The sequence below is a fragment of the Dendrobates tinctorius genome, unplaced genomic scaffold, assembly GCF_039654945.1.
Source record: "Dendrobates tinctorius isolate UK_male_01 unplaced genomic scaffold, ASM3965494v1 ptg000046l, whole genome shotgun sequence".
NCBI classification, from domain to species: Eukaryota; Metazoa; Chordata; class Amphibia; order Anura; family Dendrobatidae; genus Dendrobates; species Dendrobates tinctorius.
In genome coordinates, this window is record NW_027361714.1 from 32,951,731 (window position 1) to 32,978,406 (window position 26,676).

General features: G+C 41.9%; 1 long non-coding RNA gene across 1 annotated transcript in view; it reads left to right on the forward strand.

The window, feature by feature from the left end:
* Positions 1–26,676, forward strand: part of LOC141089612 (uncharacterized) — a 226,842-nt gene that overhangs the window by 180,727 nt on the left and 19,439 nt on the right. Inside the window, exons 2-3 of the long non-coding RNA XR_012232346.1 lie at positions 5,317–5,471; positions 20,210–20,392. This is a non-coding gene — a long non-coding RNA (uncharacterized lncRNA). The remainder of the gene's footprint in view (positions 1–5,316; positions 5,472–20,209; positions 20,393–26,676) is intronic.

Below are 26,676 nucleotides of genomic sequence, written 5' to 3' on the forward strand. Positions count from 1 at the left end.
GAGCAGGGCAGGCCAGACAGGAGCTGGTAGTCGGGGACTCAATTATTAGGAGAACAGATAGGGCAATCTGTCACAAAGACAGGGATCGTCGAACGGTGTGCTGCCTACCTGGCGCTCGAGTCCGACACATCACTCATCGGGTTGACAGATTACTGGGAGGGGCTGGTGAGGACCCAGCAGACATGTGGCACATTGGCACAAATGACAAAGTTAGAAGTAGGTGGAAGGTCCTTATAGATGATTTCAGGGAATTAGGCTTAAAGCAAGGACCTCCAAGGTGGTATTTTCTGAAATACTGCCTGTACCACGTGCCATGCCAGAGAGGCAATGGGAGATTATGGAGGTTAATAAGTGGCTCAAGAATTGGTGTAGGAAGGAGGAGTTTGGAAGGATGGAGGAGTGTTTAAACTAATTTAAACTAGGGACTGGGGGGTAGGGTATTAATTTTATAGGACGTAAAGACAGTGCAGATAGAGACCTGGGTACAAATAATGAAATTGAATGTGGGGGTGGAATAGGGGATGGTGTTAGAACAGTTAATTAGAATTAATTTTGTTGGAACATAATTATGACATGGTGGGGATATCTGAGACATGGCTGGACGAGAACCATGACTGGGCTGTTAATTTAAAGGGCTATAGTCTGTTCAGAAATTACAGTACAAATAAGCAAGGGGGAGGCGTGTGTTTATATGTAAAATCATCCTTAAAACCCATCTTGCGTGATAATATATATGAATCTAATGAAAATGTAGAGTCCCTGTGGGTGGAGATAAGGGGAGGGGAAAAAATAATAATTTACTGATAGGGGTTTGTTATAACTCTCCAAAAATAATGGAAGCAACGGAGAATATCCTCATAAAGCAAATAGATGAAGCAGCGACTCAACGAGAAGTCATTGTTATGGGGGACTTCAACTACCCTGAAATACATTGAGCAACCGAAAGCTGCAGTTCCAGCAAAGGTAATAGGTTTTTGACAACTATGGGAGACAATTGCCTTTCACAACTGGTTCAGGACCCAACAAGAGGGGGCACTGCTAGACCTAATATTAACCAACAGGCCAGGACGCATATCGAATATAATGGTTGGGGGTCACTTGGGTAATAGTGATCACAAAATAATAAGTTTTCATGTATCCTTTAATAAGATGTGTAGTAGAGAAGTTACAAGGACACTAAACTTCAGGAAGGCAAATTTCCAACGGATGAGAGATGATCTTGGTGTAATTAACTGGGATGATAAGGAGGACAGTTTGCAACTACAGACAGATTTGAGTAAATTGGAGAATTGGGCTGAAAAATGGCAAATGAGGTTTAACACAGATAAGTGTAAGGTTATGCACATGGGAAGGAGAAACAGATGCTACAAATACTTACTAAATGGGAAACTGCTGGGGAATCAGACATGGAAAAAGACTTAGGCATCTTAGTCAATAAGAAGCTAAATTGGAGTGCCCAGTGTCAGGCATCTGCCACCAAAGCAAATAGGGTCATGGGATGCATTAGAAGAGGTCTGGGGACACGAGATGAAAACAATTCTCCCTCTGTACAAATCACTCGTCAGACCACACTTGGAGTATTATGTGCAATTTTGGACGCTGGTGCTCAAGAAAGACATTACTGAACTTGAAAGGGTTCAAAGGCGGGCTACTAAAATGATAAATGGAGTTGGTTCACTACAATACCCAGAAAGGTTATCAAAATTAGGTCTATTTACTCTAGAAAAGAGAAGACTTAGGGGAAACCTAATATATATGTACAAGTATATCAGAGGGCAATACAGAGATCTCTCCAATGAACTGTTTGTACCAAGGACTGTGACAAGAACAAGGGGGCATTCTCTTCATTTGGAGGAAAGACAACTTCTGCACCAGCATAGAAGAGGGTTCTTCACGGTAACAGCAGTGGGGCTCTGGAATTCTCTTCCTGAGGAAGTGGTGATGGCCAATTCACTGAATGAATTTAAGAAAGGAATGGATGCTTTTCTTGTGAGTAACAGTATAGAAGGTTACGAATAGCATAATATTATAGGTAGATGGTAGACCCAGCTTAGGGGAAGGAATTTTTTTCCCTATGGAGAAAATTGTCTTCTACTCTATGAGTTTTTTGCCTTCCCCAGGATCAACAATGCAAAACAGCTGCACTAAAAATAGGCTGAGCTAGATGGACATAAGGTCTTCCTTCAGCCTTCAAAACTATGTTACTATGATATCTTGAGACATAAAAATACACAAAGAAAATGGGAGATATTTATTAGCATCCTGAATGGGACCTGTGCACAGTATGGGAATAAACATGCTAAAAATAGGAGGAAACCACTATGGCTAAATAGAGCTGTAAGGGTGCAATAAGTGACAAAAATAAAGCATTTAGAGAATTAAAGCAAGCAGGCAGTGATGAGGCATTAAATAAATACAGAAGATTAAATAAATTCTGTAAAAAGCAAATAAAGATAGCAAAGATTGAGACAGAGAGACTCACTGCCAGAGAAAGTAAAAATAATCTCAAAATATTCTTTAACTACATAAGGAGTAAGAAAATAAAAAATTATAGTGTTGGACCCTTTAAAAATAGTCTGGGTGAAATGGTGGATGAGGAAAAAGCTAATATGCTAAATGACTTTTTTTCAACAGTATTTACACAAGAAAATCCCATGACGGATAACATGGTCAGTGATAAAAAAAAATCTCCATTAAATGTCACCTGCTTAACCCAGCAGGAAGTACAGCGACGTTTAAAAATCACTAAAATTAGCAATTCCCCAGGCCCGAATGGGATACACCCCCGAATACTGCAGAGTACAGCAGAAATTAAGTACGGTCATAGACTGACCATTATTTTTAATCTTTAAAGATTCCATAATAAGAAGGTCTGTACCACAGGACTGGCGTATAGCAAATGTGGTGCCAATATTCAAAAAGGGGACAAAAACTGAACTTGGAAATTATAGGCCAGTGAGCGCAACCTCTACTGTGGGTAAAATCCTGGAGGGGTTTCTAAGAGATACTATACTGGAGTATCTGAAGAAGAACAACCTCATGACCCAATATCAACATGGGTTTACAAGGGACCGTTCCTGTCAGACTAAACTGATAAGCTTTTATGAAGAGGTAAGTTCCGGACTGGACCAAGGAAATGCAGTGGACGTGGTGTACATGCATTTTTCAAAAGCTTTTGATACAGTGCCACACAAAATGTTGATACATAAAATGAGAACAATGGGGATAGGGAAAAATGTGAGTAAGTGGGTTAAGAGCTGGCTCAGGGATAGGAAACAAAGGGTGGTTATTAATGGAGAACACTCGGACTGGGTCACGGTTAGCAGTGGGGTACCACAGGGGTCAGTAATGGGCCCGCTTCTTTTTAACATATCTATTAATGACCTTGTAGGGGACATAGAGAGTAGAATTTCAATATTTGCAAGCAGATGACACTAAACTCTGCAGGGTAATCAATACAGAAGAGGACAATTTTATATTACTGGAGGATTTATGTAAACTAGAAGCTTGGGCTGATAAATGGCAAATGAGCTTTAATGGGGATTAAGTGTAAGGTCATGCACTTGGGTAGAACAACAAGATGCATAATTATGTGCTTAATTGTAAAACACTGGGAAAAACTGTCACTGAAAAAGACCTGGGTATATGGTTGGACGACAAAATCACATTTAGTGGCCAGTGTCAGGCAGCTGCTGCAAAGGCAAATAAAATAATGGGATGCATTAACAGAGGCATAGATGCTCATGAGGAGAACACAATTTTACCTCTACATAAGTCACTAGTGCGACCACACTTAGAATACTGTTACAGTTCTGGTCTCCGGTGTATAAGAAAGACATAGCTGAACTGGAGCAGGTGCAGAGAAGAGTGACTAAGGTTATTAGAGAACTGGGGGGTCTACAATACCAAGACAGGTTATTACACTTGGGATTGTTTAGTTTGGAAAGACGAAGGCTTAGGGGTGATCTTATTACAATGTATAAATATATGCGAGGACAGTACAAAGACCTTTCTAATGATCTTTTTACGCAAAGACCTGTGAAGGGGCAAGGGGACATCCTCTACGTCTGGAGGAAGGAAGGTTTAAGCATATTCACAGATGTGAATATGTAAGAGCAGTAAGAGCAGTAAGAGTAACTATAAGAGCAGTGACACTATGGATCTCTCTGACATATGATGTTGTAATGAGTGATTCCCTACTAAAATTTAAGAAGGGTCTGGATGCCTTTCTTGAAAAGTATAATATTACAGGTTATATACACTAGTTTATTTGATATTGCGTTGATCCAGGGAGCTAGCCTGATTGCTGTATGTGGTCGGGAATGAATTTTTTTCCCAATGTAAAGCTTGCTGATTGCCACATGGGTTTTTTTTTTTGCCTTCCTCTGGATCAACATGTTACGGCATGTAGGTTAGGATATGGGTTGAACTAGATGGACTTAAAGTCTTCCTTCAACCTTAATAACTATGTTACTATGTTACATTGTTTTCAGCAGTGATCATGGAGTAAGAGATGCTTCTAGTGGTCTTCCCCATGTTATTCTCTTTCCATTCAGCACTTGCCCCTTTCATTTGAACCTTTTCACTGCCCCAAGACCTCTTTGTAGGGTCTGCCGGAAAAAAATTCTGCATCGACTCCCATTATGCACAGTTTTAGGCGCTCCCTCAAAACACATCTGTTCAGAGCAGCCTATCACGTTCACTAATCAAAGTCATTCTATGTGTAAGTGTGCGTGTGTAGCCCATTCACTATCTCCATCCATCCCTCACTCCCTCAAGATGGCTGCACCTTCATTGTAAATACATCATTGTAAATACACACCTGTACTTTGTATCTCCCCCACCTCATTGTAGATTATAAGCTCTCACGAGCAGGGTCGTCTTATTTTGCTTTAATTATTGTATTGTTAACGTTGTTACTTATGACTTGTGTTTTGAAACTGTTAAACTGTAAAGCGCTGCGGAATATGTTGGTGCTATATAAATAAAGATTATTATTATTATTATTATACTCGTTACTCAAAACAAGCATGCTAGCATTCGGAATTGTTCGCTCATCTCTGGTAGTTATGTTCTTGCTTTAGACAAAAAAATCAATGAATATTTACCAAAATGACCCAGCATTATTCTGTAATGTCTTATTTTGTTTTAAGCAAAAAAGGAAGCACACTGTAGTGCCAAACCATGCAAACATGAAAAATGAATAATGAATTGCATTACTGCATTAGAAGTATGAAAAATTGAGAAAGTTTAGCGCATAAAATGGCCAAGTTATGTGTACCTGGAAGCCACGTTAAGGCATTTCTCATTTTCTAGGTCCCTGTCTATGCCAATCCTCACTAAGACTGTAGTCTCCATCTGAATGGGAATGTATGAAAAATCCTCTGTTAGGACTGAAGTCTATATCTCTGTGGAGGGGAAATGGCCCTGGATTGATTAAAAACGCCTTATGCTTATACTTGGATGTGACGGTCAGTTTTTGAAATTTATTTTGTTTTAACACATACCCTAGAATTATAAAGTATTGTGAAATATGTTGGCAGTAGAAAAATAAAATTATTTATTATTACTTTATAAGTACACATATATAACATGCATATTACAAATGAAAATTTTTATTTAATCGTTTACTGACACTTGTTCATACAGCCAGAAGATTTGTTCTTGTACTCACCATCCTATCATATGCATAAGAGCTCATACCTATTTGAGAGAAATACGGACAAGTGCAATCTGATAAAAAGTCGGATTGCACTCGGACCAATGTTATTCAATGGGTTACATCTCATCTGCAAGCAATTTTTTTCTCAGCTGAATTTGGACTGAGAAAAAAAAATCGCAGCATGCTGCGTATTGCTGCGTATCTCGGACAAGACTCACCAATGCAAGTCAATGGGTGCGAGAAAAAAATCGCACAGCACTCGCACTGTGCATGTACTGTCTGATTTTTACACACAGGTGTCCTTTGAAAAGCCAGCAATTCATGTGCGGCTACAGTAAAATCACACTGACAGCTTAGAAAACAATAGAATAGATATATACACATAGAATACATATATATACATGTCAGTGACACAAACACACTTATATGCAGTATATATTTATATACAGTATGTATATATATATATACAAGCTGAAGAGCCCGGCGTTGCCTGGGCATAGTAACCAACTGTGGTTAGTTATAACAAATTATAATGATTATATTGCACATAAAAACTGTGTATCTAATCCTCTCCTGTGTGATACTGACTGCTGAGCTGTTTATCTAATCCTATCCTGTGTGATACTGACTGCTGAGCCGTGTATCTAATCCAATCCTGTGTGATACTGACTGCTGAGCTGTGTATCTAATCCTATCCTGTGTGATACTGGGCTCCCCCCTGCAGTCTGTGTCAGAGGGTGGTCTGTGTTGGCACGGTAATAAATTGTGTTATTCCCAGCTTTACAGAAGGACGATAACACCATAGAAATGATAAGAATAATAGGCCTCAGTTACCACAACTGTCTACAAAAAAAACTGTTGCTGATAGCAACCAATCACAGCTCATTTTTCATCTTTTAAACAGCTCTGGGACAGCGTGGTGAGTTTTGAGTGGCGACTTTTGCATTTCGACTTTTATGTGGCAAGATTGGTGTATGTGTGGTGGAATGTGTGCTGAGGGTGGTATATGTGTTGAAGCGCGTGGTAGTGTGTGGCGCATTTTGTGTGTGTGTTCATATCCCCATGTGTGGTGAGTATCCCATGTCAGGGCCCCACCTTAGCAACTGTACGGTATATACTCTTTGGCACCATCGCTCTCATTCTTTAAGTCCCCCTTGTTCACATCTGGCAGCTGTCAATTTGCCTCCAACACTTTTCCTTTCACTTTTTCCCCATTATGTAGATAGGGGCAAAATTGTTTGGTGAATTAGAATGTGCAGGGTTAAAATTTTGCCTCACAACATAGCCTATGATGCTCTCGGAGTCCAGACGTGTGACTGCAAAATTTTGTGGCTGTAGCTACGATGATGCAGATGCCAATACATACATACACCTTTTCCGCATTATGTAGATAGGGGCAAAATTGTTTGGTGCATTGGAACATGCGGGGTTAAAATTTTGCCTCACAACATAGCCTATGGTGCTCTCAGGGTCCAGACATGTGACTGTGCAAAATTTTTGTTGGCCCCTATTGAGGAAGCCATATGGCGAAACGGCGCAGTCGGGTTAGCCAGGAGAGACATGTACACCAGTGGTACCGGCATCTATACTCATGTGAGTTCTTTTGTGATAATTATTTGAATACCGGTGCAGGTTTTGCATCATGTAGTATTATACAGTCATGGCCAAAAGTATTGACACCCCTGCAATTCTGTCAGATAATATTCCGTTTCTTCCTGAAAATGATTGCAAACACAAATTCTTTGGTATTATTATCTTCATTTAATTTGTCTTAAATGAAAAAACACAAAAGAAAATGAAGCAAAAAGCAAAACATTGGTCATTTCACACAAAACTCCAAAAATGGGCCGGACAAAAGTATTGGCACCCTCAGCCTAATACTTGGTTGCACAACCTTTAGCCAAAATAACTGCGACCAACTGCTTCCGGTAACCATCAATGAGTTTCTTACAATGCTCTGCTGGAATTTTAGACCATTCTTTTTTGGCAAACCACTCCAGGTCCCTGATATTTGAAGGGTGCCTTCTCCAAACTGCCATTTTTAGATCTCTCCACAGGTGTTCTATGGGATTCAGGTCTGGACTCATTGCTGGGCACCTTAGAAGTCTCCAATGCTTTCTCTCAAACCATTTTCTAGTGCTTTTTGAAGTGTGTTTTGGGTTATTGTCCTGCTGGAAGACCCATGACCTCTGAGGTAGACCCAGCTTTCTCACACTGGACCCTATATTATGCTGCAAAATTTGTTGGTAGTCTTCTGACTTCATAATGTCAAGCACACGGTCAAGCAGTCCAGTGCCAGAGGCAGCAAAGCAATCCCAAAACATCAGGGAACCTCCGCCATGTTTGACTGTAGGGACCGTGTACTTTTCTTTGAATGCCTCTTTTTTCTCCTGTAAACTCTATGTTGATGCTTTTGCCCTAAAAGCTCTACTTTTGTCTCATCTGACCAGAGAACATTCTTCCAAAATGTTTTAGGCTTTTTCAGGTAAGTTTTGGCAAACTCCAGCCTGGCTTTTTTATGTCTCGGGGTAAGAAGTGGAGTCTTCCTGGGTCTCCTACCATACAGTCCCTTTTCATTCAGGTGTCGACGGATAGTACGGGTTGACACCGTTGTACCCTCGGACTGCAGGGCAGCTTGAACTTGTTTGGATGTTAGTGGAGGTTCTTTATGCAACATCCGCACAATCTTGCATTGAAATCTCTTGTCAATTTTTCTTTTCCGTCCACATCTAGAGAGGTTAGCCACAGAATTTGTGTTTGCTATCATTTTCAGGAAGAAACTGAGTATTATCTGACAGAATTGCAGGGGTGTCAATACTTTTGGCCATGACTGTAGCTAGGTTTTCGTGGTTAAATCCATTTAGCACTGTGCGGATTATTTTATACCAATTTGCACTAACTATTTATTTACTGACATCTATCAATTTTTGAGGCATTCAGCACTGAGCGGATTATTTAGTATCAGCCTGCACTATTTAATAATTTTACTGTATGTAAAAGTATTATAGTTAGTTTTTCTTTGTTAATTTCATTTAGCACTGAGTGGATTACTTTATATCAATTTGCACTAACTATTTACTGACATCTATTAATTTTTGAGGTATTCAGCACTGAGCGGATTATTTAATATTAGCCTGCACTATTGAACAATTACCGGTATCTGTCAATTTTTTTGAGGCATTATGCACATTTGTTATAACAGAATAACGCATTGATTATATTAATATACACAATTTTGTCAGCTTTAGTTATGAAAAATTAATACGGTGTTAGAGCAATTTACTAAAGTGATATAGCTGATTTAAGGGTAATTTTTATCCATGCACTGATCAAAATATTAAAATATCAAAAGTTTATGTCTACTAATTATTTTGTTTATTGGCACTATGCACTTTTTTATATTTAAAAAAAATACTATACTGTAGACACGTTTTGTACTCACAGAAACGCATTATGTATATTGATATCTATTTATTGCTAGTTATTATAAATTTTGTTATTAAGCACTAAGCGCTTTATTGAAGTATATATTATCTTTGTGCATATATTTTGCCTTTTTAGGGATAGCATAATTTTTTCCCTTTATTCTGGTGCATTTTATGTATCCTGGCATGTTTGTTGAAATCTCCTTGTTTTGTTTTTGGTTTTAATCTTGTATTAAAAAATTGATGATTTTACTATTTTGGTCTATGCCTTTCCTTTTCCTACAATATTTAATGTGGGATGTCGTGATATAAAAAATTTTGTGGCTGTAGCTGCGACGGTGCAGATGCCAATACATACATACACTTTTTTCCCATTATGTAGATAGGGGCAAAATTGTTGGGTGAATTGGAATACGCGGGGTTAAAATTTTGCCTCACAGCATAGCCTATGACGCTCTCGGAGTCCAGACGTGTGACTGTGCCAAATTTTGTGGCTGTAGCTGCGACGGTACGGATGCCAATCCTGGACATACATACACACCCACATTGAGCTATATATATTAAATATATATATATATATATATATAGAGAGAGAGCAGCATTTCATCAGATCAAAACAAAATGCTACTTTATACTGTATATATAACAGTGCAGACCAAATGAGAGTGGATATATGAAACATATGAGGAAATACATTTCAATATCATAAAGAGAAAGCTATTATCACAAATTGAGATGGATGAACTGCACACACTCAGATCCACCCCACATGAAGACCTGGAAGACCAACATGTGTAAGAACAACATGTGCAACTCCCTGAATATCCTGATCCAATCCTGCAACTAGAGAGCACTGCAGCTGGTCTGAAACAAAAGATCTTAGATAAACTAAATACCGTCTATACCAGAGATCAACTGCCAAGGCCCAGCAAAGAAACACCACCAGACAGTATGATAGAGGATGCCAATAGAGCACTTGCATCAATACCTACCACCACCATAACTCAAACTAATAAACTGATCTATGCTACTTCCTCAGTAATCATGGAAATGCTTAGCTATACAACCAGCAAGAACAATAGAAGTATGTCCCCCCCTTGGAAAAGAAGGCTGGAGACAAAAATCAAGGTGACACGAAAGGAAGTCAGCCAATTAACAGAAATGCAGAAGGGTGTAAAGATCAAGAATAAGACCAAGCTGGACAAGTGCAAAGACCTGACTCCAGCTGAAGCCCTAGAGACTGCTAAGCAAAGGCTCACAACACTCACTGCAAGAATAGGGAGATACACTAGAGAAGCTGAGGCCAAGAAGATAAATGCCCTGTTCTCCAAAGAACCATCCAAAGTGTGCACCCAACTACAGAACAACAGCACAAAGGCAGCAACTCCACCAATAGCAGAGACTGAACAATACTGGAGGGACATATGGGAGAAGGAAAAAACACACAACACCAGTTCTATGTGGCTGCAAGATCTGAGGATGAAACACAGCAACCACCTAGAGCAAGAACCAGTCACCATTACAGAAGCAGACATCTAACAGCAGGTCAAGAACATGAAGAGCTGGACAATACCTGGCCCAGACATGATCCACACCTACTGGCTAAAGAAATTAACAGCAGTACATGAACACATGGCAAAGCAGATGAACCAACTGCTAGAAGAAGGCCACCACCCAGCTTGGCTAACACAAGGTATGAGTGCTGATCTTGAAGGATCTTCATAAAGGAACAGTTCCATCCAACTACCGCCCAATAACCTGCCTTACAACAACATCGAAACTACTGTCAGGCATTATAGCCACCAAACTACAGAACAATATGAACCAGTACATGAATCCAGCTCAAAACTTTTTTGGGTTTTGCTAATTTCTACCTTAAATTTATAAGTAATTTTTCTGGTATTGTTAAACCACTGACTGATTTGACCAAAAAGGGTGCTGATGTAGTGAATTTGTCTCCAGAGGCAGTTTCGGCATTTCAGGAGCTCAAGCGGAGATTCACTTCTGCTCCGGTTCTACGGCAACCTGATGCCTCACTCCCATTTCAGGCGGAGGTAGATGCTTCTGAGATTGGTGCAGTAGCCGTTTTGTCCCAAAGAGATCCGGTGACTTCTAAGATGAATCCCTGTGCCTTCTTTTCTCAAAAATTCTCCCCATCTGAGCGTAACTATGACGTGGGGAATCGGGAATTGTTGGCCATGAAATGGGCATTTGAAGAGTGGAGACATTGGTTGGAGGGCGCTAGACATCAAGTTGTGGTCCTCACCGACCACAAGAATTTGATTTATCTTGAATCAGCCAAATGCTTGAATCCTAGACAGGCTAGGTGGGCCATGTTTTTCATGCGTTTTAATTTTGTGGTCTCTTTTCACCGGGCACTAAGAATGTTAAGGCGGACGCCCTTTTAAGGAGTTTCTTTGTGGATTCTCTTAATGTGACCGAGCCTACTACCATTCTAAATGAGGGTGTAGTTCTTTCCGCCATCTCACCTGATTTGAGACGTGCCCTGGAGGAATTTCAGGAGGACAAACCTGAACGTTGCCCGATGGGAAAATTGTTTGTCCCTGACCAGTGGAGGAAAAGAGTAATGTCAGAAATTCATTGCTCTGCGTTGGGTGGTCATCCAGGTATTTTTGGTACCAGAGATTTGGTGAGTCAGTGTTTTTGGTGGCCTGCCTTATCTCGAGATGTCAGGAACTTTGTGCAGTCCTGTGGGAATTGTTCTCGGTCCAAGCCCTGTTTTCATTCTAGTGGATTGTTGATGCCCCTGCCGGTGCCCAGGAGGCCATGGACTCATATCTCAATGGATTTTATTTCCGATCTTCCTGTCTCACAGAGAATGACTGTTATCTGGGTGATCTATGATAGATTTTCTAAGATGGTCCATCTTGTACCACTCCCAAAGTTGCCATCTTCTTCTGAGTTGGTGCCCTTGTTTTTACAACAGGTGGTTCGGTTGCACGGGATTCCTGAGAACATTGTGTCGGACAGAGGAGTCCAGTTTGTTTCCTGATTTTGGAGAGCTTTTTGTTCCAAACTGGGAATTCAGTTATCTTTCTCCTCTGCATTTCATCCTCAGACCAATGGGCAGACTGAGAGAACAAACCAGACTTTGGAATCCTATTTGAGATGTTTCATATCTGCTGATCAGGATGACTGGGTCTCATTTTTGCCCTTGGCCGAATTTGCGCTAAACAATAGGTCTAGTTCTGCCACATTGATGTCGCCCTTTTTCTGTAACTTTGGGTTTCATCCTCGATTTTCTTCAGGGCAGGTGGAATCTTGGGCCTGCCCAAGTGTGGATTCTGTGGTAGAGAGAATGCAGCAGATTTGGGACCAAGTGGTGGATAAGTTATTCCACTCTCAGGAAAAAGCCCAATGGTTTTCCAACCGGTATAGAACCATTGGTCCCCGGTTTAAAGTGGGTGATATGGTTTGGTTGTCTTCAAGGAATATTCCTATGAAGGTTGCATCTCCTAAATTCAAGCCAAGATTCATTGGACCTTATAAGATTTTGGAAATCCTTAATCCCGTTTCTTTCCGTTTGGTTCTTCCAGTTACGTTTAAGATTCATAACGTATTCCATAAATCCTTGTTGAAGAGGTTTGTAGAGCCAGTAGATCCCATGGCGGCGCCTCCTGACCCAGCATTGGTTAAAGGTAATTTGGAGTATGAGGTAGAGAAAATATTGGATTCTCGTTTGGCTAGACGGAGACTCCAGTACCTGGTCAAATGGAAGGGTTATGGCCAGGAGGACAATTCTTGGGTCGCTGCTTCTGACATTCATGCCGAAAGATTGGTACGTGCCTTTCACCCATCCTGACCGGCCTGGTGGCGTGGATGAGGGTTCGGTGACCCCTCCTCAAGGGGGGGTACTGTTGTGAATTCTCTCTCTGGCTTCCCTCTGGTGATTACTGAAGATAGTGGAGCTGGTCATATTGAGAGTTCTCTTTCTGGGCTCCCTCTGGTGGTTCCTGGAGGTAGTGGAGCTGATCTGATTGACAGAGGCTTGCCACCTGATAATGAGGAAGACGATTGGAGATCTGGGGTTTCTGATTGGGATTTAAGACACCTGACTCCCTCTATCCCTGCTGGTGATTTTTTTCCTGTGCCGCCTGAGGTCTTATGTCTCCTGATCTTTCCCTGCATGTTCAGCTAAGTGGTTCATTTGCTATTCTGTTTGCATTTGATCTGGCTTTGTTTATCTCTGCTTTGTGCGGCTCAGCTAGCTCCGGCTGGGGTCGTGCTGAATCACTGCCCATATTTTACTGCATGTGCCAGTTTGTTTTGTCCCCTTTTATAGTGGCCTCTTTTTGCTTTGCTTTCAGAATATACCAAAGTGCTGATATAGTGGGGGGTGAAGTCGTATGACTTCAGAGTTTTTTACATCAGACGTGTTGGACTTTTGCAGGGTTTTTTGCGTGATTGCAGACAGTGACTTTCCTTTCCTGTACTGTCTAGTCAGTGTGGACCCCATTGTTTGCTCAGTCTATTTTTCTGCCTGCGTTTGTATTTTCATCTTGTCTCACTGACAATATATGTTTGGGGGCTATCTATTCCTTTGGGGTCTGCTCCGGGGCAGTTTAGATTTCCCTTTTCTTGCTTTAGGCTTACTTAGCTCTCCGGCTGTGCCGAGGCATCTAGGATCATCGTAGGTATGCTCCACAGCTACTGCTAGTTGTGTGGACAGGATCAGGGGTCTGCATCCGCTTAGTTACCAACCTCTCTGGTTTTCTGTGGCTTAGCCTGGGCCTGCTATCCTCCTCGGTGCCCATTCATAACCCGCCTCTTAATTCTAATTTGGCGAAGATACTGGCACCTTTTAATCGGTGAAGCAACTCAGGAATCAGTGGGATAAGGTATTTATTTTTCACCGTGATCTGGTTAAGTCCTCAATAGTCAATACAGGGTCAGAGTGATCCATCCTTCTTAACGAAGAAAAACCTGGCCCCAGCAGGAGAGGAGAATTTCTAAGTGAACCCTCTGGCCAAATTCTCCTGAATGTAGTCTGACATAGCTTGAATTTCAGCTGGGTGAAGAGGTTAAATTTGGCCTCTAGGAGATGTAGATCCAGGAATCAAGTCAATAGGGCAGTCATACGGCCTGTGGGGTGGCAAATTCTCTGCCTCTTTCTTGACAAATACATCGGCGAATGAACAATAGGCAGACAGCAAACCAAGCAGTGATGCCGGACTAGATGGGCACTTAGCCGGACATACTTGAGCCAGACACCTCTCCCATGACAGACATGTCCCCAGCAGAGTAGCTCTCTAGTTCTCCAGTCCAACACAGGTTTGTGCTATCTTAGCCATGGTAGGCCCAAGAGAAAGGCGTGAGACATGTGGAAAAGCACATAGAAGACCATCCTCTCCATGTGAAGCATCCCAATAAGGACCTCAAGTGGCTCAGTAGCCAGACAAAGCCATCTCCCGAAGAGTTCTCCCATCAATAGATGTTATTTCCAGGGGGTTCTGGAGCGGGTGATTTGGAACTGATCCACTACAACCTGAAGGATAAAATTTCAGGCTGCCTCCCAATCCAAATACGCTGACTCAACTAACTGGGCACAGTAAGGGTCAGGGGTAGAGAGATGTCCTTTCCATCTAGAGAATCCTCTCCTACAGCCCCTAGATGCCGGAGCTTCTCCGGTCTCTATGGGCTGACATGAATGGAGTGACCCATAACACCACAATACAGACACTGGCCTTTAGCGCAATTAACCCTCAGTCGCTGTCTAGCAAGGGCAAGGTGGTCAATCTGCATGGGTTCAGATGAGTCCTCGACAAGAGAGTGTGAAAGAACAGGCGGTCCTTGAAAAGACGGAATCAGGCACCGTGGTACTCTTTCACGTGCCACCTTACTAACACGCTCAAGGAAGCGGAGGTCTATACAGATGGCGAGGGAGATTAGGTCATTGAAGGTGGTTGGTAGATCTCAACTGGCTAGCTCATCCTTAATATCTACGGAATGCCCCTCTCCATAATGTCGACACCAAAGCTTTGCTATTCCATCTGAGTTCGGATGCCAGAGTGTGAAAGCGTACGCATATTGCCCCACAGAAAAATTGGACTGACTTGAACGGAGAAGAGCGTAAGCTGGAGTGGTGGTTTGTCCAGGTTCATCAAACACTTTGAGAAAAGCTTCCAAGAATGCAGGCAAATTGGAGATGATCGGATCCTCTCTCTCCCATAATGGGTTCAACCACGCCAGGGCCTCACCTCCAAGGTGCGACATAAGGAACACCACTTTTGCTCGATCCTGCAGTAAATGGTACGGGAAAAGTTCAAAATGTAGCCGGCACTGATTGATGGACCCGAGGCAGAGCTTTAGATTGCCACCAAAACGTGGCGAAGCTGTGAGTCGGGGACCTGAATATTGAACTAGGCAAACTGTCTCGGAAGTCTCTGGAGAAGACATGGCTGATTGTACATCCTGGGACTCTGGAGGGATGTTTAAGGCCTCCAACTTAGTGGATATCGACTGTAACTTGTATGGACAGCTCTTCCTGTGCATCTTTCAGTCGGCAAAGCTCCTGGTACATGGTCCGAACTGGCAGAAACCGGGGTCCTGAGCAAATTGTTATGGATATGGTTTGTAGAACCACTGTGGTATGGACCGTGGAGAGCCTGGAGGGGTGTGACTAAGCAAACATCTGACTATTCACTAGAGCCTCTGATGGTGAGGTTAGACTTGGCTCCCGATGAATGCCAGGTGCCACTCCAGGACAGACCAATGGACGCTCAGCAGCTTAACCCAGAGAACAGACTGGAGGAAGCAGCTGGCAGAGATTGTATTAGAATGCAGCAGACATAGTTCACATCAGAATGCAGCAGACAGAGTTCACATCAGAGTGCAGCAGACAGAGTTCGCATCAAAGTGCAGCAGAGTTTGCACCAGAGTGCAGCAGAGAGAGTTTGTATCAGAGTGCAGCAGGCAGTGTTTGCATCCGAGTGCAGCGGGCAGGGCTTACACCAGAGTGTAGCAGGCAGGATTTTCACTAGAGTGCAGCAGGCAAGATTTGCACTAGAGTACAGCAGGCAGGATTTGCACCAGAGTGCAGCAGGCAGTATTTGCACCTGAGTGCAGCAGTTCAGTTATGCACCAGAGTTCAGCAGGCAGGATTTTCACCAGAGTGCAGCAGGCAGGATTTGCACTAGGGTGCAGCAGGGACTGATCTGCAACCTCACACAACTTAGACTGCAAAACAGAAAGTTTGGTCAGGCACCTCCCCAGTGGAGAGGAAGCTATATATACATAATACCTCTCAACCATTGGCTAGGGAGGAAATAGCAAGTGCACGAAATAACCCTTTAAGAGGGCGGGAGCACTGCTGGGAGAATGCAAAGCATGAGGAAGAAAGGAACAGACCACAGCGCGGGTGAGTGAAGCAACATGCCGGAGACCCTGCCTTTCAGAGCAGGGATCAGGTGTGGTGCTAACACCCACTCCCTCTCCCAGTCCTCTAAATCAGGGTTCCCCAACTCCAGTCCTCAAGGCCCACCAACAGGTCATGTTTTCAGGATTTCTTTTGTATTGCACAGGTGAAGCAATTATCACCTGAGCAATACAAAGGAAATCCTGAAAACATGATCTGTTGATGGGCCTTGAGGACTGGAGTTGGGGAACTCTGCTCTAAATGCTGCAATCCCTGTCGATTGTGGTATTAGGGGATTAAATGGGCAACGCTCCTGGCAGTGACAGCTGGGTCTGAGCATAAGTATTACTTAGACCGCACTCCCTGCGCCAAATGTGTGGGCACAGCTCTTGCACCTACATGATCACAATGACTTAAATTAAGCCCCCTTAGTGACCAGGACAAAATTTTAAATTCTGACCAGTGTCATTTTATGTTGCAATAACTCTGTAATGTTTCGCATTGGTGGTCATTGAGGGGTTAAAACTCAAATCACGCACCCTTTCCTCCATGACAAGTAAAGAAATAAAAAGTGAACATGTGATATGGCTGCATCCTTAAAGGCTAATTGATGAAAATGTAAAATTAATTAACCCCTTCCTGACATTTGACGTAAATTTCTGTTGTGGTTGGGAAGGGATTCCCGCAAAATGATGTAATATATATTTTATTTTTTTTGTTGTGTTAGGGAACTTGAACCCGTGATCATCACAGATAGACAGCAGCATTTAAGGGGATAACAGCAGTAGATGGCATTCAGTCAGCATCTGCCGGGTATTATACAGGCTCAGCTGCTGAACGTGCAACCCAACTGAACTGCTCATTTTAATGAGTCATATCAGAACCCACTCATCTATTATTAACATTTGCAGTTTGTAATTGAAAATTTGGTGACAGATCCAACCAAGAAATTACTTTTCTTTGAATTTTTAAGGTATTTTTGTTAATTTACTTGTTCTGTCTACAACATCTGATTTGTAATCCTCGATTATCTGCTTGTTAACGTTTTCAGTGTTTTTGGCTCCCTCTGGTGACCAGAGTCATACCCGTAGTGTTATTGTGTTTTACTTTCACTTTGCTTGTACTTTTCCTTCCTTTGCAGTGCATTCTGGTAAGCTTTTGCAGTGCATTATGGTAAGGTTGCAATGCATCCTGGTAGCCTTTGCAAATGATTATGGTTAGTTTGGCCTCCATTTCCCTCCAGTTCTCCATTTTTTTTCTGCCTGCATTCAGGAAGCATCTCTGTTGTGAGTTCATTCTCTGGTTCACCAGTTGTGAGTTCTCCTTCCAGACTCCCTCTGATGGTAACAGGAGGTAGAGAGGCTGATTTGATCGGTGGAGATCTGCCACCTGAGAATGAGCATGACGATTGTATCTCAGGAGTCTCAGATTGGATTTAAGACAGACAACGCCCTATTCAGTTGCTGGTGATTCCTTCTGGCTTGTCAGCTCTTGGTTTTCAGCTCTGTTCCAGTCATCTAAAGCTAAGTTTTTCTGCTAATGTTCACATTTGATTTTGTTGGTCTATTCAGTTTTTTTTTAGTGACTTCAGGGTTAATTTTCCTATCAGAAGTGTTGGATATTATTTTTGTATGTTTTTTTGCAGGTTGCAGACAGTGTCTTTCCTTTCCTGTCTAGTTCGTTTGGGCCCCATCATTTGCTCAGCCTATTTTCCTGCCTGTGTTTGTGCCTTCATCTTGTTTCACCGCCAATACATGTGTGGGGGCTATCTATTCTTTTGGGGTCTGCTCTGGGGCAGTTAGATTTCCCTTTTCTTGCTTTAGGCTTATTTAGTCCTCTGGCCGTGATGAGGCATTTAGGAACATCGTAAGCATGCTCCACGGCTACTGCTATTTGTGTGGTAAGATAAGGGATCTGCAATTACCAACCTCTCTGGTTTTCTGTGACTTAGCTAGTTTTGTTTTTTTCTCCTCGGTGACCCATTCATAACACATCTCATTTCTCTTCTCCCCTTGTGATAGCATTGCTGGTATGTATTTATGCTTCCTGCATCTAATTCTTGTCTCACATTAGCCTGGTTAACTAGTCTGTCCCCTGGTTAGCTATTAGTGCAGATGTTGATGTATAATGTATTATGTATAATATGTATCCCTGATGTACCCCGTACTGACTGATGTATATATCATGTTTTGCTTGCAGTTTCACCGCACATCAATATACCATCACGTTCAATAAAACACAGATTCAACTACAGTCTCCTTATTGGACCTGGTGTAGCGATTTATCTGCCTGTATAGCTACATGAATTCTGCTTCATTTAGTGAGGACAGAACATTACTAATTACTAGTAATGCATTTTCTACCTGTGTTTGTACGATGAAAGCTAAAGTGTAGAAAGGCAGTTCTGTGTTTCAGCACTGATATTTTGTATATAATGTTTATTAAAACAGCTAAATCTTACACAGTTCACAGACATAAAAAACACAATAATTCTTTATGTTCTGAAGATACTGTATATACAGTATGTTTTGTTAAACTTAAAGAAATTAAAGTAAATATTTCAGCTAAAGCTGTCAGACACTGAAACAATCTATTACATGTTCCGCAGAAATATTATGAAATGTGCCAGAACACTGAACAGCCTTTACAGAGGAAGCAGCAATTTTTGCATTGATTTAACAGAAATATCATGTAAAAATGAAAATTCTTGTATAATATAAATTACGGTCTTCCAGCAAGGGAAGACTAAGGGGCTGATTCATTAAGGCTGGCATTGTTCACATCAGTCTTAATGAGGAGGCGCGTTGGGATAAGATGAACTAAATTCATTAAGAGGGATATTCACTGCACACGCTATATTTCAAATAAAGTGTAGATTTTTATTTTAGTAAAGGGTACATTTAGAAGAAATTCAAACAGTGAGACTTGTTTGCGACCAAATAGTGATGTTTTGATCCTTTGAAACTTTAATAAACTTTTACAACAAGATAATGATTTAGCACAAGGGTGTCCACAAATGTACAAAAATGGCACATCAAGTCAAACATAACCACGAATTCTGGTATTTTATTTATTTTACTCATTTATACAGCACCATTAATTCCACTGTGCTATACAAACGTTATTGGCACTGTCCCCAATGTGACTCACAATCTAGAATCCCTATCAGTATGTCTTTGGAATGTGGGTGGAAACCGGAGAACCTGGAGGAGACCCACGCATACACGGGGAGTACATACAAACTCCTTACAGATGTTGTCCTTGGTGGGATTTGAACCCAGGACCCCAGCTCTGCAAGGATGCAGTGCTAACCACTGAGTCACCGTGCTGCCCCACGATAATTCTAGATACAAAGAAGAGATCCATGATAAAAGGTGAAATTTTATTAATAGTTATTAAAATACAAACAAACTTAAAACAAGCAGAGTGCCTCAGAAGAGGAGAGCCACATACAATAATAGTAATTTAGTATGTTGAATATAATCAAGAGGTAAATGGCCACGAATAACAGGTAATAAAGGTAATAGATAAGTATAAGGAAAATAGGTTGGATGTAACTACAAAAAGGGGGGGATTCCATCATAAACTCAATTATACATCAAAGTGACCAATATAAGCCCATCTACAGTATGTAAATCACAATCCATCAAAAGACCATAGTCAGACTACCATAATCAATATCCATATACTAACATACTGATCTCAAAAGCAAAGCTGTCGAAATTCTTACCAAACTTGTTTCCTCAGATAAAGAATCACTGGCTGAATATTGTAAATATTTTTCTAACCTTGGTCAAAAAGAAAAATTAGCCTTACAAGAATTGAAATCACGGAATGATGTCCTGGTCAAACAAGCAGATAAAGCTGCCAACGTGGTGATTTGGCTATCTGAGATGTATTAGAAACAGGCATACAAACTATTGTCTGATGGTAAGTGTTACAAAAAACTAACTTTCAACCCTCTATCTTCTTTTCAGATGGGATTGACGGGTATTCTAGAAAAGGCTTACATTGAAAGAATTATTAATTAAAAGCTGTTGGACACAGTGTCTAAAGATCACCTGAGGTTGCCAACTTTTTATTTGCTTCCCAAAATGCACAGAAATCCCAGTGATCCTCCGGGTCACCCCATAGTCGCTGGCAATGGAGGATTATGTGAGATCATAGCAGATATTGTTGATCATTTTGTGAAACCTTTAGTGATGTCCCTCCCATCCTATATCAGGGTTACAACCATGGCTTTGCAGAAAATTGACCAACTACATCTTGATAATGAAATAATTATGGTTACAGCAGACATTGAATTGTTATATACATCTATCTGACATCAAGATGGTTCAAAAAAGTCGCATGGTTTTTGCTTTAAGCAACATTGAGAAATCTCTAGCGGACCAGATTATCAAATTATTGGAATTTTTACTATACTAGCTTGGCCCGTGCAAAATTTTCACACATTATTCGTAGGGGGCGCAGGCAATTTCAGAAAAAGCAAGCTGGTCAAATGTAAATGTATTTCATGAGATGATGAACACAGACAGGTATTTATATATGTAGATTCATAATACAATAAATTGGTTTGCTAAGTAAAGGCCAAAAAATGTCTTCCAGTTGAGGTGCCACCTGCAGGTCATTTTTCCTTACTACAGGTTTATGAAAATTAATGTTTAAACTGTATTTTGTGATCAAATCGTGGATGTGTGTTTTGTTTGGCTATTTTCTTGCTGAAAGGGGCCAGTTTACCTTTCAAATGGTGTATCATTTTTGTGTGTGGGTGCAGTATGAACGGAGATACAAAGTAATCACTGAAAAACAGTGTTTAGAAATAATAGAATAGATCATAATGTGTTTACCTTTAACTCCCATACCTTTCTCCAGTTGCAAGGCATTGTGTGTCTCATCTTATGCAAATCTGTTTATGGGGGCTTGGGAACATAACATCTTTCAAGGGGAAGTAATTCCAGATACTAGCTTGACTGGTGTGAAATTTTCGCAAATTGGTCGTCTGGGGCACAGGCAATTTCAGAAAAAGCCAGTTGGGCAAATGTAAATGTATTTCATGAGGTGATGAACACAGACAGGTATTTATATTTGTAGATTGGCAATACAATAAATTGGTTTGATAAGTAGAGACCAAAAAATGTCTTCCCGTTGAGGTGCCACCTGCAGGTCATTGTGTCTTTCTGCAGGTTTATGAAAATGAATGTTAAAACTGTATTTAGTTATAAAATCGTGAATGTGTCATTTGTTTGGCTCTTTTCTTGCTGAAGGGAGCAAGCTTACCTTTCAAATGTTGTATCATTTGTGTGTGTGGGGTGAATTAATCAGCGAAAAAGCAGTGCATGTTTACAAATGTGTTTGCATATGTGACTCACCATTTGTGTGTGTGTGGCAAAGTAGTCACCAAAAAAGCAGTGCATGTATACAAATGTGTTTGCATATGTGACTCACCTGCAGTGAAGTTTGCAATTCTCCAATTTGGCTAAAATAGGCTGGGCAAGCAGTTCGGCAAGCTGAAAAGCCCCCAAGTCAAATGTTTGAATTTGTTTGTGATGTCTGTAAGGCTACTTTCACACTTGCAATCCTCCAATGTGCCTGAAATAGACTGGGCAAGCACCCCAAGGCAAATGTTTGGATTTGTTTGTGATGTCTGTAAGCAGCTTTGTGGTAGTGTGCTTTGGGGTGGTGTGCTGCCACCTGCAGGTAATTTGACCTTTCAAATGGTGTATCATTTGTTTGTGTGGGTGGAGTATGAACGGAGCAAGTGTGCAATTCAATAGGCAGTGCATGTTTACAAATGTGTTTGCATTTGTGCCTCACCTGCAGTGAAGTGTGCAATTCTCCAATTTGGCTAAAATAGGCTGGGCAAGCAGTTCGGCAAGCTGAAAAGCCCCCAAGTCAAATGTTTGAATTTGTTTGTGATGTCTGTAAGGCTACTTTCACACTTGCTTTTTTTGCACTGCGCACCGTGCGCAGTGCAAACGCACATAAAAAGCATCATGCGTTTGTGTGCGGGTTTGGGTGCATTTTTTTTTTAAAAGCATGCTTTTTTGCACATGCGTGCGCATTACCATGCCATGTATGCGCACCCATAGACTATAATGGGTGTTTGGCTGTAAAAAAAAATGCATTGCGTGCACATGCGTTTTTTGGGGGCAAGTCGGACGCACAAAAAATGCAACAGGATGCAATTTGTGCACCCGAGCGCACACTACAAAAAAAGCATGCACATACAAACGTGTGTATGTGCACCCATGTAAATGATAGGGAAAAAAAATCGCATGCTTTTTTGCGCTAAAAACAGCGCAAAAAAACGCAAGTGTGAAACCAGCCCAAGCAACTTTGTGGTAGTGTGCTTTGGGGTACTGTGGTGCCACCTGCAGGTCATTTTTCCTTACTGCAGGTTTATGAAAATTAATGTTTAAACTGTATTTTGTGATCAAATCGTGGATGTGTGGTTTGTTTGGCTATTTTCTTGCTGAAGGGGGCAAGTTTACCTTTCAAGTGGTGTATCACTTGTGTGTGTGGGTGCAGTATGAACGGAGATACAAAGTAATCACTGAAAAACAGTGTTTAGAAATAATAGAATAGATTGAGAGAGTCAATAACTGGATAAGATACATAGACGATGTGTTTTTTATTTGAGAAGGGACTGTAGGACAATTGGAAAACCTTATAAAAAAATTACACTCTATTGATCAGAATATCAAGTTGTCCTTCAAATCAGGCAGGTCACTTGAGTTTCTTGACATTAAGATTACTGCCTCAACACAAGGTGTTTTACATACTGATATATACAGGAAGTGAACGGCAACAAATTCATTTCTTTCGGCAGATTCCTCCCACCCTAATTGTATGATCAAGGGTATTCCCATTGGACAGTTTCTTAGGGTGAGGAGAATTTGTTTTCGATGATCTAACCTTTGAAAAGCATTCTGCAGATCTGGTACACAGATTTTAACAAAGAGGTTACAGGAACAAGACTATTAGATGTGGCTATAAAAGAGCTTTTAGTGCTACAAGAAATAATCTACCATATGGCAAGTGCAACAAGGCTTTAAAGAAGGGAAGTGAACAAGTATACTTTATTTTCACTTATTGTACAGAATGACGTGACTTAACAGCAATTATACAGGAAAATTCTTCAAGTGGATCCTATTTTAAAACAAATCCTTCCCTCCACACATTCGTGTGGCTAGACGTGTTAGGGTTGATGGAACGCACCAAATGATATTTAATAATAAGGTGAGTTCACAACCCAGGGTCCACCGTGCAGAGATGGAACCTGCTCCTAAGCAATGGCGGAACAAGATAGCGGTTGAACACCGAAAACACGCGGGTTAGATGTCACCCAGTGTGAACAGTGGCAAACACTGTTACGTCACAGAGCTGCAGCAACTACGTAATCAGCTGATATGGCACGAGTGAGATCTCTAGGCTCAACCCTGAGAATGCGGGGACTCGAGTCTGACTGGACCCACAGTGCGCACGGCATCGCACAAGTGATGCCACTACTTGGCGCCGATGCTAGGCACTGACTCTGCCTCCTACCTGCACTATCAGCCTAGGCACTAACTGACAGGGCTGAGCAACTCATGCATACCAAGGGAAGGGGTTTCATAATGAGTCAGTCACCAGAAAATCATATGTGCATACAACACACACCACATGGTCTATACTAGCGCACGGCCGTGTGGCTGTGAGATCCTTTTATAGATCCCAGTATGCCAGGACCTTGCTAGTGGACCAATCTGGGTTCGCTTGATGACCTGAGCAGCTGACCGCTGACCACTAGAGTTGAGCAAAACAGGTCGAAAAAATTCAAAAGTCGCCGACTTTCGCCAAAGTCGGGTTTCATGAAACGAAACCCGACCTTAGCGTGAGGTCGGCCACGAGGTCGGCGACCATCGCGCCAAAGTCCCATTTCAAAAGATGCCTTTGCACCCTTTTTCAGTCAATCAGGAAGAACGGACATTGTGGGCAACGTGATGACATAGGCAGCAATTACCACCATGTTTGTGAAGGGCATGCAAGTGATTGGCATGCTTTGTGTGGTGTCACAGGGGGTATAAAAGGGCGTGCACGCCGACCGCCATGTTACTTATGCTGATCTCAGAATAGGGAGAGCTGCTGCTGCTGCTGATTCTGTAGGGAGAGCGTTAGGCAGGGAAGAAGATACCAAAAACTACTTCTGCTGCTAGCGATTTTGCCTGTACAATACACCAGTTACTGTGCAGTGCAAGGGGAGGCTATATTTTGGTGCATCAGCTCTGTTGGTTATTAGGCTGCTTTTTAAGGCTCCCTGATAGCTGCATTGCTGTTTTCACACTGCTGAGCAAACTGATTTTTTCAAAGCAATCCAACTTTTATTGTTTTGTCCTTGTGAGTTACTGAGCATTCATTTTTTCACACACCGTACAGCAGTGTATGCTCCTCACACAGTACCGTGTACCGGCTGTTATCACGGCCAAATTGAAGCTATCTGTGTGTGACTCTGTAAGAAAAAGCCGAGGAGTTTGTCCGTTCTTACAGACCTACACTCTAGGGAGATTCCAATTCTGCCCAATTCTATATACACCTTGTAGTTAGTCATACACTAGGCAATTTCTGCCTGTCACATTGTGGTGTAATCTGTCCTGGGCCAGAGACAATAGTTCAGCGGCCAAATTGAAGCTATCTGTGTGTGACTCTGTAAGAAAAAGCAGAGGAGTTTGTCCATTCTTACAGACCTACACTCTAGGGAAATTCCAATTCTGCCCAATTCTATATACACCTTGTAGTTAGTCATATACTAGGAAATTTCTGCCTGTCACATTTCGGTGTAATCTGTCCTGGGCCAGAGACAATAGTTCAGCGGTCAAATTGAAGCTATCTGTGTGTCTCTGTAAGAAAAAGCCGAGGAGTTTGTCCATTCTTACAGACCTACACTATAGGGAGATTCCAATTCTGCCCAATTCTACAGTATATACACCTTGTAGTTAGTCATACACTAGGCAATTTCTGCCAGTCACATTGCGGTGTAATCTGTCCTGGGCCTGAGACAATAGTTCAGCGTCCTCCAATCTACAGTGAGATTCAAATTCTCACCAATACTATATACAGCTTCTGCCTTCTCATACACCAGACAATTTCTGCCTGTCACATTGCGATGTAATCTCTACCGGGCCTGAGACAATAGTTCAGCGTCTTCCAATCTACAGTGAGATTCAAATTCTCGCCAATACTATATACAGCTTTTCCCTTCTCATACACCAGCCAATTTCTGCCTGTCACATTGCGGTGTAATCTATACTGGGCCTGAGACAATAGTTCAGCGTCCTCCAATCTACAGTGAGATTCAAATTCTCACCAATACTCTATGGACCCTTTACCTTGTTTTACAGTACCATATAGCTGTTATTTTGGGTACCTTTTTAAAAAAAATGAAGAAGTATGGTGGAAGAGGCCGTGGAAGTGGGCGGGGGTTGCTGGTCCTGATGGTGGTGTTGGTGGTGGTGCTTCTGCTGGTTGTGGCAAAAGCACAATAGCACCTAAGGCAGGAGGTGGTGAGCTGGCATCATTGTCTGGCTCCACAAGGCCTCATAGGTTCCCTTTTCTGGGAGTAGGTAAACCGCTTCTAAAGCCGGAGCTTCAGGAACAAGTTTTGGCTTACATTGCTGACACAGTCTCCAGCTCTATCGCCTCCTCTTCTGAAGTTTCAAAAAATAAAAGCACTGCGTCGTCAGTGGAGGCTCCTGGTCAGGAACAACACCTTTCCTTGTGTCCTTCACCCCTACCAAAAGTTAAGGATGCGGCAGGCCACACTACAGATTACTCCATGGAGCTCTTTTCTCATGCCATGCCTGGTTTATCAAGTCAAATCGTGAATTCCCCAGTCCAAGATGAATCTGACATGGAGTGCACTGATGCACAGCCACTGCTAGATTTATCTGCTGGTACATTCACTCATGGTAACACAGAGGAAGGTGCACATGACAACTGAAGAGGAGGTGATGGATGACCCAGTTGTTGACCCAGACTGGCATCCATTGGGGGAAGAGGGTGCCGCTGCCAATAGCTCAGAAGAGGAGGAGCATCCGCAGCAAGGATCGACATCACAACAGCGGTTATCTGGCAGGCCCGGAGCAGTCCAAAAATGGGTTACAAAAAGCAAAAGAGTTGCAGAACTGCTGGGCCAGACGGTCAAAATAGAACAGCGTGCAAGGCCTCACAATGTC